The sequence below is a fragment of the Trichosurus vulpecula genome, chromosome 2 (genome assembly GCF_011100635.1).
Source record: "Trichosurus vulpecula isolate mTriVul1 chromosome 2, mTriVul1.pri, whole genome shotgun sequence".
NCBI classification, from domain to species: Eukaryota; Metazoa; Chordata; class Mammalia; order Diprotodontia; family Phalangeridae; genus Trichosurus; species Trichosurus vulpecula.
In genome coordinates, this window is record NC_050574.1 from 449,502,061 (window position 1) to 449,522,399 (window position 20,339).

Sequence of the window (20,339 nt, forward strand, 5' to 3'; positions counted from 1 at the left end):
TACCTACTCACATCTTTTGACTATATATCAACTGGGGAGTGGTTCTTATTTTTATACTTTCACCTCAGTCCCCAATATATTTGAGAAGTGAGGCCTTTATCAGAGGCCTACAAAAAATATTTCCCAGTTCCCTGCTTCCCTTCTGATTTTGAGAGCATTGGTACTGTTTGTGCAAAACCTTTTTAACTTCATATAATCAAATTGATCCATTATGCTTCCTGTGATCGGCTCTGTTTCTTATTTGGTAATAAACTCTTCCCTTATCCTTAGTTCTGACAGGCAAAATTTTCCATTCTCCTCTAATTTGCTTATGATAACAACATTTATTTCTAAATCATGTAGCTTTATTGACCTTAATTTGATATATGGTGTGAGATGTTGGTCTCCACCTAGTTTCTGCTAAAGTGCTCTTCAGTTTTTGAAAAAACATGTTGTCAGATTGTAAGTTCTTGATCTAAAAGATTATATTTGGGTTTATCAAATACTAGATTACTGAGGTTATTTACTACTGCATTGTATTCCTAGTCTGTTCCATTGATCCCCCAGTCTACTACTTATCCTATATGAGAATATTTGATAATTGTTGATTTTTAATATCTTTGAAATCTGATACTAATAAGCCACCCTCCTTCACATTTGTAATTCCCTTGATATTCTTGATTTTTTGTGGTTTCAAATTAATTTTCTCATTTTTTCAAGCTCCATAAAATACTTCTTTGTTAGTTTGGCATGACACTGAATAAGTAAATTAATTTAAGGGGAATTATCGGTTTACTATTCTGGTTCATGAGCAATTAATATTTCTATTTAGATCTGTCTTTATTTGGGTGAAAAGTGTTTCATAATTGTATTCATAGAATCTCTGGGTTGCTCTTAGCAGGTACACTCCCAAGTATTTTATATTGTCTGCAGTTATTTAAAATGGAATTCCTTCTTTATCTCTTCCTGCTGGACTTTGTTGGTAATATATGGGTTTATTTTAAGTCCTGCAACTTTGCTAAAGTTAACTGTGTCAAGTAATTTTTTTAAATTTATTTTTTTATTAATTTATTTTATTTTATTTATTTAATATATTTAGTTTTCAGCATTGATTTTCACAACAGTTTGAATTACAAATTTTCTCTCCATTTCTACCCTCCCACCCACTCCAAGGTGGCATATATTCTGGTTGCCCAGTTCCCCAGTTGGCCCTTCATCCTGTCATACCATTCCCCTCCCATCCCCTTTTCCCTTACTTTCTTGCAGGGCAAGATAAATTTCTATACCCCATTGCCTGTGTATCTTATTTCCTAGTTGCAAGCAAAAACTTTTTTTTTGTTTTTGAAGATCTCTTTTTAAAACTTTGAGTTCCAAATTCTCTCCCCTCTTCCCTCCCCACCCACCCTCCCTAAGAAGGCAAGCAATTCAACATAGGCCACATGCATATCAGTATGTAAAACCCTTCCACAATACTCATGTTGTGAAAGACTAACTATATTTTGCTCCTTCCTAACCTATCCCCCTTTATTGAATTTTATCCTTTGACCGTGTCCCTTTTCAAAAGTGTTTGTTTTTGATTACCTCCTCCGCCATCTGCCCTCCCTTCTATCCCTTTTTTTATCTTCTTCCTCCTTCTTTCCTGTGGGGTAAGATACCCAACTGAGTGTGTATGGTATTCCCTCCTCAAGTCAAATCCAATGAGAACAGGATTCACTCATTCTCCCTCACCTGCCCAATCTTCCCTCCCTCCCTGCTTTATCTTGCCACTTTTATGTGAGATAATTTACCCCATTCTATCTCTCCCTTTCTCCCTCTCTCAATATATTCCCCTCTCATCCCTTCATTTGATTTTACTTTTTTAGATATCATCCCTTCATATTCAACTCACCCTGTGCCCTCTGTCTATATGTGTGTGTGTGTGTGTGTATTCCCTTCAGCTACCCTAATACTGAGGTCTAATGAATCATACACATCATCTTTCCATGTAGGGATGTAAACAAAACAGTTCAACTTTAGTAAGTCCCTTGTAATTTCTCTTTCTTGTTTACCTTTTCATACTTCTCTTGATTCTTGTGTTTCAAAGTCAAATTTTCCATTCAGCTCTGCTGTTTTCACTGAGAAAGCTTGAAAGTCCTCTATTTTATTGAAAATCCATATTTTGCCTTGGAGCATGATACTCAGTTTTGCTGGGTAGGTGATTCTTGATTTTAATCCTAGCTCCATTGACCTCCAGAATATCATATTCCAAGACCTTCGATCCCTTAATGTAGAAGCTGCTAGATCTTGTGTTATTCTGATTATGTTTCCACAATACTCAAATTGTTTCTTTCTGGCTGCTTGCAGTATTTTCTCCTTGATCTGGGAGCCCTGGAATTTGGCAACAATATTCCTAGGAATTTTCTTTTTAGGATCTTTTTGAGGAGGCGATCTGTGGATTCTTTCAATTTCTATTTTACCCTCTGGCTCTAGAATATCAGGGCAGTTTTCCTTGATAATTTTTTGAAGGATGATCTAGGCTCTTTTTTTGATCATGGCTTTTCAGGTAGTCCAATAATTTTTAAATTATCTCTCCTGGATCTATTCTCCAGGTCAGCAGTTTTTCCAAGGAGATATTTCATATTGTCTTCCATTTTTTCATTCCTTTGGTTCTGTTTTATAATATCTTGATTTCTCATAATGTCACCAGCTTCCACTTGCTCCAGTCTAATTTGGACTAATTCTGCCTCCAGTCCATTTGGCTAATTCTGCCTTTCAAGGCATTCTTCTCCTCATTGACTTTTTGGAGCTCTTTTGCCATTTCAGTTAGTCTATTTTTTAAGTTTTTGTTTTCTTCAGTATTTTTTCAGTACTTTTTGGGTCTCCTTTAGGAAGTCATTGACTTGTTTTTCATGGTTTTCTTGCATCATTCTCATTTCTCTTCCCAATTTTTTGTCTGCTTTTCTAACTTGCTTTTCCAAATTCTTTTTGAGCTCTTCCATGGCCTGAGACCAGTTCATGTTTTTCTTGGAGGATTTTGATGTAGGCTGTTTGACTTTGTTGACTTCTTCTGGCTGTGTGTTTTGGTCTTCTTTGTCACCAAAGAAAGATTCCAAAGTCTGAGACTGAATCTGAGTCTGTTTCTGCTGCCTGGCCATGTTCCCAGGCAACTTACTTGACCCTTGAGTTTTTCATGGGGGTATGACTGCTTGTAGACTAAAGAGTACTTTGTTCCAAGCTTGAGGGGATGCTCTGTTGTTTTCAGACCTATTTCTATACGGCCAGCTCTGCCACACCTGCATTCCTCCTCACCCAACAACTGCCAACCGGGACCTGACTCAGATCTTAAGCAGGCTCTGCACTCCCTCTCTGATCCGCCACTTAATTCCTCCCACCAGGTGGGCCTGGGGCCAGAAGCAACTGCAGCTGTAGTTCTGTAGCTGCACCACCCCTGCTGTCCTGGGGGCAGTGGCCAGACTGCGAACTAATTTCACTCTATACCCCACAGCTTTTCCCACTAACCTTCTCTGTTGTGTTTGGTGTTTGTGGGTTGAGAAGTCTGGTAACTGCCACAGCTCACTGATTCAGGGCACTAGGGCCTGTTCTGCCTGGCTCCTGGTCTGGTTGTTCCTGCCACTGCCCATGCTGGCCTCTGCTCCCCTCCGCTCCCAGCTCCATGCACGAAAAACCTCGCCCAGTGACCATCCAGGCTATCCTGGGCTGAAGCCCTGCTTCCCTCTGCTATTTTGTGGGTTCTGCAGTTCTAGAACTTTTCAGAGCCATGTTTTATAGGTTTTTGGAGGGACCTGGCGGGGAGCTTATGCAAGTCCCTGCTTTCCAGCCACCATCTTGGCTCTGCCCCCTCAAGTAAATTTGTAGTTGATTTTCTAGCACTCCCTAAGTATATCATCATATTATCTGCAAAGAATGAGATATTTGTTCCCTTATTGCCTATTTTTATTCATTCTATTTCTTTTTTTTTGTCTCATTGGTAGCAGTTCAAGAACAATATTGAATAATAGTGGTGATAACAGACATCCTTGCTTTACCCCTAAATCATACTATGAAGGCTTCTAGTTTATTCCATTACAGAAAATGCTTGTTCTTGGTTTTAAATAGATGATACTCATTATTTTAAGAAAGACTCTATTGAGCCCCATATTTTCTAATGTTTTAAATATGAATGGATTTTATATTTCCTCAAATCATTTTCTGCATCTATTGATATAATTATATGATATTTGTCATTTGTTATTAATATGCCTATAGATTTCCTGTATTTGCATTCTTTGTACACATCACACTTGGCTATAGTGAGTGATCTTTGTGATATGTTACTGTAAGCATTTGTTAGCATTTTATTGGAATTTTTGCACCAATATACAGTTAGGGAAATTGGCCTATAGTTTTCTTTCTCTCTTTTTGCTCTTTCTGGTTTAATAAACAAAACCATATTTGTGTCATAAAATAAATTTGGTAGAACTCCTAATAATTGCTTTCATTTTGTCATCATTGGTAGTGGAGTGACCTTTTCCATTCTTTAGATTGGCAATTTGGTTTTCTTCTTTCTCTTTTTAAAATCAAATTAAACAATGGTTTATCATTTTTTCATAAAAAGTTCCTAGTTTTTTATTAATTCAGTGTTTTGTTGTTGTTATTATTTTTTACTTTCAGTTTTATTAATCTCTCCTTCTGATCTTCAGGACTTCTATTTTGAAGTTTAATTAGGAATTTATTTTTTAGGTTTTTTAATTGCATATTCAATTCACTAATTTACACTTTTAAAAAAAATTTCTTGTAAATGTTTACAGATATAAAATTTACCCCTAAGTACTGCATTTGTATCCCACAAATTTTGGTATGTTGTCTCATTGTTGCCATTCTTTTAAATGAAATTAATAATTGTTTCTATGATTTGTTACCCTACTTATTCTTTAGGATGTGATTATTTAGTTTCTAATTAATTTTTAATCTTTGCTTCCCTGCTCCCTTATTGAATGTGATTTTTTTTATTGCATAATGGTCCAAAAATGGTGCATTTAATTTTTCTGCTTCTCTGCCTTTCATTATGAGGTTTTTATGTATTAATATATGTTCAATTTTTATAAAGGTACCCTGCACACCTGAGAAAAGTGTATATTTCTTTCTATTCCCAATTCAATTTTCTCCAGAGCTCTACTGTATCTAACTTTTCTAAAATTCTATTCATCTCCTTAACTTCTTTCTTATTTATTTTATGGTTAGATTTTTCTGATTCTGAGAGGGGGAAAATTGAGGTGCCCTGCTAAAATTGTTTTACTCTACTTACTCCTGTAATTTATTCAACTTTTCTTTTATAAATTTAGATGATCAGACAATAGATGAATATATGTTTAATATTGATATTGCTACTTTGTTTATGTAACTTTTAGCAATGTGTAGTTTCCTTACTTGTCTCTTTTAATTGAGTCTATTTTTGCTTTTTATCTAAGATCATAATTGCTACCCCTGCTTTTTTTATGCCAGCAGACTGATGAAAGATTCTGCTCCAGCCCCTTATTTTAACTCGGTGTGTGTCTCTGCTTCAAGTGTGTTTCTTGTAAACATATTATTCTCTTTTCTAATCCATTCTGCTATTCTCTTCCTATTTATGGGTGAGTTCATCCCATTCACATTTCCAGTTAGGATTACTGTATATTTCCTTCCATCCTATTTTCTTCTGTTTATCCTTCTCTCTTCCTTTTTACTCTGTTTCTCCTCAAAAGATGATTTTGCTGACCTCTGCATCTCTCCCTTTTATCACTCCACATTTCCCTTATACTCTTCCCCTCCTACTTTCATGTTGGGTCAGATATATTTCTATATCCAACTGAGGGTGTATGTTATTTCCTTTTTGAGGTAATTTATACAAGCAAAAGGTTCAAGCATTGTTCACAAACACATCCCCATTTTCTCCTCCACTGTAAAAGCTCATCCTTGAAAAACCTCTTTTATGTGAGATAATGTTCCCCAATCTTCCTCCCCCTTCTCCCAGGGCAAATCTTTTTTGCATTCCCTCAATTTCTGGAGACCATCCCAACATAATCAACTGATCCCTGCGCTCTCTGTCTATGTGGGCCCCTTCTAATTTTCCTAATAATGACAGTTTTTAGGAGTTACATGTATCATCTTCCCATGCACAATTTTATAGCCCTTTGGACACAGTTCCAAACTGGTCTCCAGAATGGCTGGATTAGTTCACAACAGCAACAATGCATTGGTGTTCCTATTTTCCCACATCCCCTCCAATATTTATCATTTTCCTTTTCTGTCATATCAGTCAATCTGATAGCTGTAAGGTGGTACCTGAAAGTTGTTTCAATTTGCATCTCTCTAATCAATTGTGATTTAGATCATTTTTATGTGGCTATCAAAAACTTTAAATTCTTTGTCTTAAAACTTCCTGTTCACATCCTTTGATGGTTTATCAATTGGGGGATGACTTGAATTCTTATAAATTTGATTCACTTCTCTATGTATTTGAGAAATAAGGTCTTTATAAGACATACTTTTGCAAAAAGAATCCAGTTTTCTGCTTTTCTTCTAATTTTGGTTGCATTAGTTTTGTTTGTGTGAAAACTTTTTAATTTTATATAATCAAAATTATCTGCCCTTTCTATATTTTTTTATACTCAGTGTTGCTGGGTGGGTTATTCTTAGTTGTAACCCTAGCTCCTTTGCTTTCTGAAATATCATATTCCAAACCCTCCACTCCTTTAACATTGAAGCTGTTAAACCTTCTGTGATCCTGACTATGGATCCAAAATATTTAAATGGTTTCTTTCTGTCTGTTTGCAATATTCTCTCCTTGACTGGGAGCTCTGGAATTTGGCTATACTATTCCTGGGAGTTTTTATCTTGGGAACTCTTTCAAAAGAGGATCAGTAGATTCTCTCAATTTCTATTTTACCATTTGGATCTAAGATATTGGACTTGTTTTCCTTTATAGTTTTCAGAAAATGATTTCTTGGCTCTTTTCAGATAATAGCTTTCAAAATAGTCCAATCATTCTTAAATTATCTCTGTCATCTATTTTCCCTGTTTTTCCTGTGAGATATGTTACATTTTCTTTTACTTTTTCATTCTTTGAATTTGTTTTATTGTGGGGTTTTTTTAAGTCTCATGGAATCATTAGCATCCATTTCTCCTATTCTAATTTTTAAGGAATTCTTTTCTTCAATGAGACTTTGTAGTTCTTTTACCATTTGGCCAATCTGCTTTTTTTAAGGTGTTATTTTCTTGGTGCCTCTTTTACCAAGCTATTAATTTTCTTTGAATAATTTTCTTGCATCCTTCTCATTTCTTTTCTCAGTTTTCCTCTACCATTCTAATCTCTTTAGCTCTTTCAGGAATTCTTGTTTGACTGGTGTCCAATTTGATTTTTTGTTTAAGACTTTGCTTGTAGTTACATAATATTGTCATCTTCTTCTGAGTTTGTGTCTTGATCTTTCTTCCCTGATTTTTATGGTCAGGTTCTTTTTTTGTTTCTTTGGTCATTTTTCCAGGCTTTTTCTTGCCTTTGAACTCTATGTTAAAGTTGGTCTCTGTTTACCTTGGGGTGGGGAGGAACAGTCCTAAGCTTCAGGCTTTTTATGCTGTTGTTTTTAGAGCTAGTTCTAGATGCCTATAAATTTTCCATACTTAAAAAGTGGTGTCATCCGGGAAGGTGTGTGGCCACTCGTCTCCTTGTCTGTACTTTGCTCCTTACCCAACAAAGGTCTTTTCTTCCTTGCAACCACAAGCGTTACTGCTCCTCTTTTCCCTAGAACTGTAACAAGGATCCCCGACCCCTTGTGACTGATGACAAGTTCTCCTCTCTACCCTAGAACTGTGACCAAGAACTGCGTGTAGGCAATGAAGTTGCTAAACAGTGCCAGGTCCTGAGCTCAGTGCCAACAAAAAGTCTGCTGTAATTTCTTTCTGACCAGTTGTCTGCCCCCCTTTCTGGCTTTTGTGCAAGATCACTGGATCCTGCTTCTTCTGTTGCCACCCCCAAGGCCCACTGCTGCTTTTGTTGCCATATACTCTCTTAGTAGACCCCCACTTCAGCGTCCCAGACTTCTCCTGTGGTCATCCTAAGTTGTCTTGGGCTGGAAAAATATCTCCTCTGAGCTTTTTAGTGGCTATGCTACTCCAGAATTGAATTTTATGTGTTATTTTAAAGTTCTTTGAGTGATCATGTTGGGAGACTTAGGTTGGGTTGTTGCCACTACTCTGCCATCTTCCTCTGGTAGTTTTAAAGATACAGCTAATTCGGGTAATACTGGAAATAGAAAGACTACTCATACCCATCTTATAGAGAAACCTAATGAAACCAACTCCCAAGTTTCTCACTAGATTGCCCATAAATTAATTTGAGATAGAATAAAAAGGAAGCTAAGGAGACATAAGAGTTTACTCTCCCCATCTAGTCTAGACTTTGTTATGTATATAATAAAGTAAGATCCTTTCCTCCTGTATTTGGTCCAATGAAAACAAAGGTCTCCCCATGGTAATAACTCACAAGCAGCATTATTTTGCATTATTTCAAAGAGGTTTTAGACTATCTTTTTATGTAAATTTAAATTCAGCCAAAGTGATATAGTAGAATAATTTTAATCCATTTTGCTCAAAGATGACTCCATAGAACATCAGTACACAATGTTTTTAAGCTATTTTTCCATGTAGTTGAGAAGATGTGAACCTATATTCTCTACCCACTCCACTTCCACCTGAACTCAGAGCCATAGCTAGGGTGGAATGGCTGGGGCTTTGTCAAAGATTGAAAAAACTTACATGTTGATAGAGAGTATTTGCAATCCTCAGTTCTCTTACAAATAGGGAAAAGAAATGGGAGAAGGACAGGAAATGAGAGGGAATAAGAGATGGGAAGAAGGAACAAGGGACAGAGGAGGGGCAGAGAAAAAACTAATTTAGCTCCTAGTAGCAATAATAGTTAGTTTAAATCAGAATTTTCCAGATCACTTTCTCCCTTGGTAGCTGCACTCCAACTGAGCTCCCTCACAGGGAAGTCCTTGCTTCCTTCTTAACACATCCTTGAAGTATCCAAAAGAATTCAATTTGACGTATGTTTTGTGTACAATTTACATTAAGGACAAAAATGCCCAGTTCCTACTTTATTGCATTTGCAAGATGACTGGCTGAGGAGTTAGAAGCACAACTTATTACTGAATAGAAGAAAGTAATTAGTCCATGTTGGAATTAAACCCATGACCTCACATTCATCAGAGCCTTTTGCTAACTGAATGAACTAACCTGCCACAGGGAAAGAATTAACATAGTTCATACTTTATGTTGGAATGATTATCTATTTCTCATGTATGATAGACCATAATTTATTAAGGTATTCATTTCAGTGAACCTTACTATATCATTAAATATAAAAGGAGACCAAAGAGCAAAGGCTGGTCCCCAAAGCAAATATCCAGAATCTAAAGACAAATCCTACGGTTAATTTTTTTCTATGTTGAAGAATATTAGTGAAACATACCATTTGATTTAGATTCCAACCCAAATCACGAAGAGCAAGACTGAAAGAGCAAGGCTTATATAGCTGTGGTAGAGAAACACACACACACACACACACACACACACACACACACACACACACTGGAACCATTCAATGAAAGATATTGCAAAAAGCATCTCTAGTCAAAAGAAAAGCCTGCAGCTCATATTAAAATGTGTTATGCTCCTCTAAGCTATTCAGAAGGTAGTTTCAACTTGTTGATTGCAAATTGCCTCAGAGAGAGCAATAAAGCTTTACCATAGAATAAGACCTGTTTAATAAATGTATAGTCACATTATTTTATTAGCATCAGAGCACACATAAGAATTATATTGCTATCTGATTGAGTGCCTACTGTTAAATGTAATGTCAATTTAGTGTATCCAAAGGGACAGTGATTGAAAGGATAATATATGTCAAAATATTACTATATTCATATTCCATAATTTGTTTAGCTGTTCCCCTAATTGATGGGCATCCCCTCAGGTTTTTAATTTTTTACAATGACAAAAAGGAGTTATGGGAAAAAAAGTTTTTCTATTTCTTTGAACCCTTTTTGCATGTGACTATTTGGAATAGTATTTTACCATATGAAATTATGAAAGGGATGGTTTCAGAGAGAAAACTGAGACTCCTATGAACTGATGTCAATTTTTGTGAGCAGAACCAGGGAGACAATTAATACAATAACAATATTGGGTGATAGAAGTGGAAGGAAATAAACTATAAAATTCTCAAGTCTAATCAATGCAATGACTACCCATGATTCCAGAGTACTAATAATGAATAATGTTACCCACCTTTTGACAGAGAGATGTTAGATTCGGTATTCCTAATAATAAAACATAGACTTCTAGACATGGCCAAGGAGGAAATTTGTTTAGCTTACTTACACATATGTGTTTAAAAAGTGGAGGAGGTTCTGTTTTTCCTTTCCTCTTTTCCTAATGTTGAGGGAGGTGGGAAAGAGAGAAAATAAATGCTTGTTAATTGAAAAAATAAAGGATAATATGAACAGAAGACATAATTGTATGATGATAGAATCTTAGAGATGAAAAAATACCTTGAAGATCACCTAGTCAACCCTTCACATCATATAGAATTCCTCTAGAAAATACTTACCAAGTGGTCACAGAACCTAGAAGAGAATTTCAGACATATAATATCACACTTGTGAATAATAATTAGGAGAAAATAATAATATGACTTCAAGGTGCCCCCAAAGTCTTAGTGCCATTTAAAAATTTTAAAGCTTAAGACTTTCCTAAGATTTTTTTAGACATCCTGTACCTAGAACTTATTATTGCTAAGTGTGTATGTATGTATGTGTGTATATAAACTATCTCATCACTTTCTCCACTATTAAGTTTTTTAAATGAACTAAAAGAAGCAAATAATGTAATTGTTTCAATGGAAAATGTCTCTATTGAAAAGCAAAATTGTAAGCCAGTTAACTCAATAATAAAACCAAATTTGATGTTCATTTCAAAGTTACAAATTTTTAAAGGGGAAAGTTTTATTCCTCATAATCAAGTTACTTTACAAAAAAATACTATTTAAAAACAGCAATCACTACAGGAATTAAAAGACAATTGTGAAATTGATGGAAGGTGTGTCAGTGTTATAAAATATATAGTGACAGTATTGATCAAAAATATAAGTGTTTTCCATCTTACACTTGGTCATCACAAGTTCAACAAATTGATTGAAAAATTGTAAACAAGTAAAAGTAAACCCAATGATTTATTCCTTTATATCAAAGAACTTAAAAATTCTTCAGGTTTCCTTTCTATTAATATGTAGTATAAATAGGTAACAGCAAAACCCCACAAATATGAGAAAGTCCCATTTGGAATAAGGAAAAAGGTAGTTCTGTAATCATCATAGATTTTTAAAGTAACATAATTCAGTCAAACAAACATTTGTTGAACAACTACAATGATATTTTATTATTTCCAAGTATAGTAACAGAAAGTATTATCGTATATATTGTTAATGTATTGTTAATGAAAAAGGAAGATCTTTCCCATCCATTGATAGGCCCATGTGACCTGCCTGCATCACATGGAAGCCTGAGTCACGTGACAGTCTGAGTCACATAAGCCTGAGGTATTAGAAGCTTGGGAGTTGGTGTAGGTCAGAGCTGGGAGAGAGACAGTGGGAGCTGCAGGTTGGAGAGAGGAGGAAGTCAGAGAACAGAGCAGCAGTTGGTGTGAGTGAGAGCCAGGGAGTGATTTTGTTTAAGGGAGTTTGTCTGTGAGAAGGTCCAGGGATGGCGGTGCCCCCTGCATTGATAATGTGTATAGATTTCTTTGTTACTATAATGGATTTGGCTTTCTGGTGCTGGGATTTGACTTTCCAGTGTTATAATAAATGTTTTCGTTCTGTCTGCCATGAACAGACTCTGTTACCTCTTGCAATTCAGAACTACGCCAGCATGTTCATAGCAACCACAGCCGTTGTGGGTATTGCACTGGTGCTACATAATAGTAACAAAATGCACTGTCAAACAAAGGTCCTTCAGAATGACTTTAGGTACAATGTGTGCCTGAATCAACCAGGTCATGAGGCCTCGTTCCCTGCCCTACTGCTGTAATTATATCCTCCCCTAACCCCTAGCTTCTGGTTTCAGAACTGTGATCAAACCAGTGTTGCTATTGCCACTAGAAAAAGCATGGCGATCAATTCCCCTATGGCCCTACTCACTAGCTCTGTGATTTTTCAAGCCAAAGTGGGGAGGAAAAGGAAGGTAGTAAGCATTTGTAGAGAGCATACTATGTGCCAGGCATTATGCTAAGTGCTTTTACTGCTATTATTTCTCTCTCTCTCCCTCCCTCTCTGTCTCTCTCCCTCTCCCTCTCTCCCCTCTCTCTCCCCCCTCCCTCCCCCTCCCTCTCTCTCTCTCTCTCTCCACCTCCCTCTCTCTCTCTCCCCCTCCCTCCCTCTCTCTCTCTCTCTCCCCCTCGCTCCCTCTCTCTCTCTCTCCCCCCTCCCTCCCTCCCTCCCTCCCTCTCTCTCTCCCCCCCTCCCTCCCTCTCTCTCTCTCTCTCCCCCCCTCTCTCTCTCCCTCTCTCTCTTTCCCCCCCTCCCTCCCTCTCTCTCTCTCTCCCCTCCCTGCCTCCCTCTCCCTTTCTCTTTCTCTCTCCCTCCACATATGTATGTATGTATGTGTGTATTTCTTTATAACCCTGCTCTTTAATTATTTTCCTTTTCAGGGACTCAAAACATGGGATCATACCATTGTCCTTAATGACTATCATTAACACTAAGATAACAATCACTTTTCCAGAGGTTTCCAATTTCTCATTACTTCCACTTTCACAATCAGATCTCCCTTGTTAGCCAGTCTTACCAGCAAGGTAGTTCACTTCCTCTGCTTTTTGAGGGTTGGAAATTGTTGAGGAATTGTTTCTTGGCAGGATGTCATTTCAGCAAATATCTCAGTTATTAAATGATCCACAGCAACTAAATCTTACTCTTTGTCAGTTCTGTGAACTTTTTCAGAAACTCATCATCAATTTTCAAGTCCAGTTGTTATGTAATATAGACCTACAATTCTATCAATTTTCGTTTCTCCTTTTACTCTTGCCCAAATTTTCTCCACTTTGTTTCACCTCTTTAGAGTTTCATGGACTTCCACATAAACATATATCTTTTCTATATACAGTGCTATTCTTCTGTTTCTTTAGAACAAAGTGCATCTTTCCATGGCTATATTTTAAGATGTCTCTTCTTACCAAGTTCAGTGATTCCTTTAGGGTCATATTTACTTTCTGACATTAAATTCTAAGCACACTGTGCTTATTATCAATAGAAGAAATGTAGAGATGGTGATAGATAATACTGACATAAGTAGATGAATGAATGCATGTTAGCACGTATGAATGGATGTAAAGTCATTTAAGACTCACTTCTGAATTTTATTATGAATTTAAATTTGTTTCAAAATAAATTTATAAATGTATGAAATTTAATTTTTTTAAAGCACTGCTCTCTGACCTGAAGATACAAAAAGAAAACCAAGAGAGCTCTTACTCTCCAGAATCTCACATTCTAATACAAGAAGATGACATCTAAGGCGTATTAAAGCTGCAAGTCAGGTGGCTCTTAGGGTGTAATCAAGTGGCAAAGCTGTTGGTGATACATTTTTTAATGTCATTTCCATGGATAAAATTATACCTAGTACTTAAGGCTATTTGACAGTGACAGGAACATTAGTGTTGGAAACTTTGTAATTATTATTTTAGTTCCTTTGTCTGTGGCTGCTTAGCAGGCAGGGGATAAATCACATGTAGATATATATAAGAAGAAAAATCTGTGTGAATATTACTTCCTTGACTGATTACTAATGAGGTCAAACTTGCAGCACAGTTAGTGCTCTGGAGGGCAGTGCTTTCTCTTGGGCACTTGGGCTTGCCTGGCTGATGGTAAAAGTTGTCAGTGATTGGTTCTGCAATTGGGGGTGTCAGGAATGGTGAGCCTTTTCTCTGTAAGAGTTGCTCCCCTGGATCATGGCTATAGGTTCATATATGTGTGTATATACAGAAATTAGGAAAGGTTAGTAATAAGTAGAAAGATGATAAACAGATAAGTAGGTTACTAAATCTGTAGACATAGCTCTGCAAGTAGAAAGAACCTATGAGCTTTTGATGGTGGGGACTATTACCTTTTCATTTTTTTTCATATTCCTAATGTCTATTACAGTATTTGGCGCACAGTAGGCATTGAATAAATATGTGTTAATTGACTGCTACATGACTCATTGAATTACAAACAATCTGATGCGGTACATATTACTCCTGACCCACTTCTCTGTTATCTTCGCTATTCTGGGAAGAGTGGGATTCTCCTCCACTGTTCTTTTTTTCTAATATCACATCTGACATTTTCACAATTAATGTTTGACTTTATGGTTTTAACAGTTAATTTTTTCTTCCTTTTCTTCTACTTTTAGCCTAAAGTCCTCTTGATTAGATTGGCAATGATACAAACATCGTTAAATTTTATTTACACATGTCACAGAAAACATTAGGTGACATGATATTCTTCTTGTAAATGGTAAAGGGAGGAAATGTTTTACCTATTAATTTTTAGGTTTTTTTTTAAGACTCCAATCTTCATTGCAAATTTGGAACAGGAAAATTGGTATTTTAGAAGTATCGTTCTTAGGGGAAAAGAGAAGAAAGGAAGAATGGAGTCCCGGCCATGGATTCAAGTCTCATCTCTGACTTATACTAGCTGTGTGACCATGGGCACCTCTTAGTGCCTCCAGACAAGTAACTCTCTAAGATTACAAATTACAGAAGAGTCATTCAACTGTGTGAAGGGAAGGACTTTCCATACTGTGAGATCTTCTTCACTGAGGAAGTCATATGTTTGGGCAAAAGAAAAATAACGTTAAGGTATCTTTTATTTCTTCATTTTAATTAATGAATCAATTTATCAAGTCCTGTCTCTACAATATCTCCCCCATCTCCTACTTCTCACTCACGTTTCCACCAATACAATTGAGGCCCTAATTATCTTTCACTTAGAATATTGTGAGTCTCACTGCTCCCTCTGTTTCCATCTTTGTCTCTTTCCAGCTTCCTCACAATTGCCAAAATAATTTTCCTGAGGTGCCATTCTGACCATGATACCCACATGCTCAAGACCCTTTCATGGCCCCTTTGGCCTATGAGATAAAATACACACTCAGCCTGTCATTTAAGTTTCTTCACAATTTTGTTCCACCATGACACATGTTGATATAGTGAAACAAACAATTAAATAAAAGATGATTGCATTGGGTAAGGAAGTTGCATAATTCTTTTATTTCTTCTTGATTGCTACTGTTCCCCTTTGTGGCACACTCTCCAAGCCTCTGGTCTTTTGCTTTGAACTACTATTTTGTATTTTATTTGGAATCCCAGTGAACTTTGATTTGATCAGACCCAGCCTCTCTCATATGATAGCTTTTAGCCAAACCCTTTTCTCTCAGTCTGTTGCTCTGGCCTCTGCTAATTTTTCTTAGTCACTGGTATCTGTGGTCACATGCCTTCAAGCTCATGTTTCAGATGAAGAAACTGAGGCAAACAGAGTTAAATGACTTGTCATACAGCTAGTGAATGTCTGAGGCTGTATTTGAACTTGGGTCTGTCTCCTGTACCACATAGCTGCCCTCCCCTAAAGCTATTCCTATCCATTTTTTTAAATTTTATTTTTGTGTATTTTTCCAGATAGGATTTATCTCAAGCTCATTACACATCCTGTTTTTCTATCTATTCTAAACTTTTATTGTCAGCTTCATTAACTCTTATAATTGTCATCTATCCAGTTTCTGTATTCCTTAAAATACCATCAAAATACTACAAGGTATCCATTCCTGGTCCTCCCGCTAGTGATTTTTTCTACTAACTAATAGAGCGTACCGTATGGATTCCCTTTTTCCATTGTGCATCACTCCCAGAACAATGTCAATTCTTCTGAACAATGTCAGAGAGGACACTGCTCCATGGTAGCCCCCACCACCACCACTGCAGCTTACCACGGATCTATACCCTGCCATGGTCACTTTTTCTCCATTCACCTCAAAATATCTTTCCTGGATCCATGCCCTTTCTGCTCACCCAGGTACCAGTTTCACCCAGGAGTTCCAATCCCACCCCTCCCATTGTAGAACAAATGGACTTTTCAAGTACTTAGCACAAACTTCCCATCTCCCTTCACAGAACTTCTCTCTTGGCCCACAGAAACCTTCATCAGTGGAACCCCCTCCCACCACCAAAGCAAGACTTCCTTCCTTTCACTCCTTTTTAATCCTTCCCCCATCCTCATCACCCTGCAGGCTCTTCTCTTACAAGACTCACATCCTCCTCATTGCTAGCCCACATTTTGACATAGCATACATTTCTCCCTATCTCCCTGCTCCTTTCCTACCTTTTTATTTACCCTCCATGTTGTATTTTAGTCTCTCAAAACAACCTTGTTTCACCCTTAGACAGGATATCCGCAGGTTTTGTCCATAATGTTCTGGGCCTGCCTCTTCACCGTGCCCTCCACTGGACTTCCACCTCCAGCTAAGTTTCCTTGAGTACACTTAGAAAAAGTCTCTTGCAGTTCTTTCTGCTGTCATCTTATTACTATCATTGTCCTGTGTTGCTTCATTTATTTATTCCTTCTGAAAATTTTCAGGAAGCAAATAATGTCTTCAATTCTGGTTTTTTTTCTTTAAAAATGTTTCAACTACCTCTTTATTTTTGAATCTCCATCTTCTTTCCTTTATGTTTAAGCTCATATTTGCAGGGTAAGCCACATTGAATTGCATCCTGAGTTCTTTTGCTCTTTGAAACATATTATTCCATTCCCTCCTGTATTTTATGGTGGATTCAGTATAGTCTTGTATTATTTGAATTTCCTTTTATTTAAAAGTCATTCTCCTGAGCAGAAGTTGTTTCTGAATTAAATTGTTAAATTTAACCTCTGTGTGTCTTGGAATTTGCAGCCTTGTTTCTTTGTTTTTATTTTGTTTTTCTAGAGGGGACATTATCTCTTTCAACTGATATTTCATTTTCTGTGTTTGGATGTTCTGGAAAGTTCTTGTGTATTATTTCTTGCAGTCGGGTATTCAAGTTTTTCATCAGGTCATGTTCTTCTGGGAGACCTTAGGTTGTCTCTATGTATCCTGTCTTCAAGATCGGTATGTTTTGCTTGCATAGAGAGCATATTTTCTTTTTATGTTATTGAGGGGTTTTTGCTTCTCTTTTTCCAAATTGTTCCTCACTTCTAAATATCTATATTCTCAAACTATTGTTCATACTTTCATTTCCTTGTGAGACAACCATCACAGACTGTAGTTGTTGTTTTAGTTCTGCCCTTTGTTTTTTCCTGCACAGGCTATGAATTCTGCTGTCATAATACTCATACATCTTTTGAACCACTTAAAAACAATGTGTTTTGAGTCTATTGTCTCCTCACATTCCACAGGATCCTCTTTTCATCATGTTATGCCATTTTACTTTGTTTTATATCATTTATTCACAGAAGACTAAATTCTTTTATGAGATATGGAAGCCTGTTGTCTTTCTATTGTTCATGTTTTCACTGGTGACTTTTTGTTTATATTCAAGGTCTTTGAATTTTCTTTTTCCTGAGATCTTTGGTAACTTCCATCTCCCACCCACTTTTACTATTCACTTTGCTAATTTATATCACCACCTTCCCTCTGATAGTGATTTCTTTGACGGCTAGGTTTCAAAGCATTTCATCCTCTTCCCACACTTGGAAATTCATGGTTCCCCAACCTACATCTATGCTCCAAGTGACTTTTGTATAGACAGAACAGGCCCCAGGTGGTTTCTGAATACTTCCTTCAAGCTTAGTGGAATGTTGCACAGCTCCACTCTACACACATGTACACACTGTGCAACCCCACTCCCTCTATTCCTTGCTTCTCTGGACGAGCACTAGCAGCTCTGTTAGTATGCGGTTACCCACCCTGGCCCCAGTAGTTTGGAGCTTTGCAGCATTGATACTACAGGGTTGACTGCTGGATGGCTCTGTTACAACCCTCGCAAGCTTTTGTTCTTGAAGGGCTCCTTCAGCACTAGGTCTTGCAACAAAATTCTGCAACCTAGAGCTATGGTTTCCATCACACTGGAAAGAGAGAGGACTGGGGGGGGTGGGCGGTATGGGTTTTTATTAAAAGCCTGTATGGTGAATATGATACTGTACAGTAGGCTGGAAGGCAGGAAAGGGTTGTTTAGTTCAGAGTCAGTGAGCATCAGTCATAGGGTACCTTTTTTACCTTTTGGGAGCCATTCTCTATGTCCCAGACTATGGAGATAGCTGAAGTTGCTTTATCTTTGGCATATAATTTCTGTTTTGGTGAGGTGTGAGAAGTTGCGGGGATTGGGAAAAATGTCTAGTATTCCATCATGTTGTTTACATAGCCCAGAAGTGTCTCTGTTTAGCTTTTGCTGACTGTCGCGACTTGCTACCGGCCTATCCTTCCTCTTTAGACTAATTTCCTTCCTCTATCTGTAGTCTTTCTACTAGTCAAACTTAGTATTCCACATTTTATCTCTAGGCTTCTTTGCTGGCCGTCCCCGTGCATTCCCTCTGCCTCACTGAATCTCTCTATTCCTTTAAGGACAAACCTCAAGCAGTAGCTCTTCTGCGAAGCCTTTCCAACTCTTCCCTACCAACTCTTTGTGTTCTCCCTCCCTACCTTGGATTAACCCACAATGCATTTCTCCCTTTGTCCTGTATATATTAAATACACACCTGCCTCCCTCCTTATAATACAAGCTCTGTGAGAGTAGGGATCGGGTCGTTCCTTGTGCTTGTATCCTCAGCACGTATCCCAGTTACTGGACCATAGTAGCTATTTAATATCTGCTTGTTAATTGGTGGCCTAGTTCTCCTTCACGAACTCTTTAGATTCTAGGAAAATGAGAATATCAGAGACAATCACCTGTAGGAGCACTTTAGATCTGAAGATCTTTCCTACCCATTAATAGGCCATGTGACCTGCTTACGTCACAGGAAGCCTAAGTCACGTGTGGTGGGAGGAGCCTCCTGACAGGAAAAGGAAGTTGTGTCACAGGAAATGAAGAGAGAGTGAGCGAGCCGTTATGGCGGCTTATGGCAGTTAATGGCCGTCATCATGATAGTTAGAGCTGAACAGGCTGACTCGGCTGTACTGCGAGTTTGTTTTGGGGAAGACTCCAACGGGGGGTCAGAGAGGTTTTGGGATGGCGAGGCTCCAGGTTGTGATATTATGTACGTGTCCCTGCTCGAATAGATTGGATACATGGCTCGTGGGATACGGTCCTCTGGTGTCTGAATAAACGGTTTACTTCTTCTGCCTTCTACGTGGACAGTCTCTCACACTTAGCGATACAGAACCACAGAGGCATTTTGACAATTACCATCTATATTGTTATTATTGCTTTACTGATACATCCCCCTAAGAATTATTGATAAAGAAGTATTAGAAGCTATTTTTTAAGGTTCTAAGAAAATCTCTCTTTCCTGGTGTTTGGCCTCTAATCATGTCACCTTCCCTTCACATCTGACTCAAACTTTTTTTTTTTACACTGAATTCACATATATATCAGGTCAGGATGAAGCACTAGAAGCATGAAAATATCTTAGATGTTATGAGACTGACCTAGAAAGAAATCTAGATTAGAGTGTGCATGGACTAAACCATATCTCAGTAAAGCACTTGGCCCTAGAATATGAATAAGAGAGCTGTGAGCTTTTCAACTCTGAAGTTGTAAAAATCTATGGGAACCACCACTGTCTGACCAATGTGACCATTATTCCCTGGAGAGATTTAGATAACATCATAACTAAGGAAGGGGGGACATGATTGCTATGAAAAATGGGACCCATGAACATCTTAAGTACTTCTCTTTGGTAATGAAGTCATGATGCCTCTAGGTAGTTGTATATGGTGCCTCCTTTATGATTCTGCATCTGGGAAATCATAAGATCTTTGCATTTAAAAGCTTAATTGCTGAGAAACCAGAAAATAGATTTATTACACTGTAGCAAATTATTTTTTTGGTAAAAGTTTAAAAAATGCTAATAAAATACAAATCTATATGGTTCAGGAGCAAACTCTAAGAACCTGGGTTGTGGAAGAGGCATCTTAATCAATTGCTTTCTACCTCCGAATGTGCACCTGGATAAATTGAGCTGTTCTGAGTCACTGGCTTTGCTGCCAGCCTAGATACCCATGCAGCAGCCAGGTGTGGATGGTTAAAGAGGATTAGATTATGCACTCATGAAGCCTTCTCCTCACAGTGAAGAAATGTCACTTAACACAGATATATTTTGAATCATATAGCACCAGCCTTAAGGTATGTTA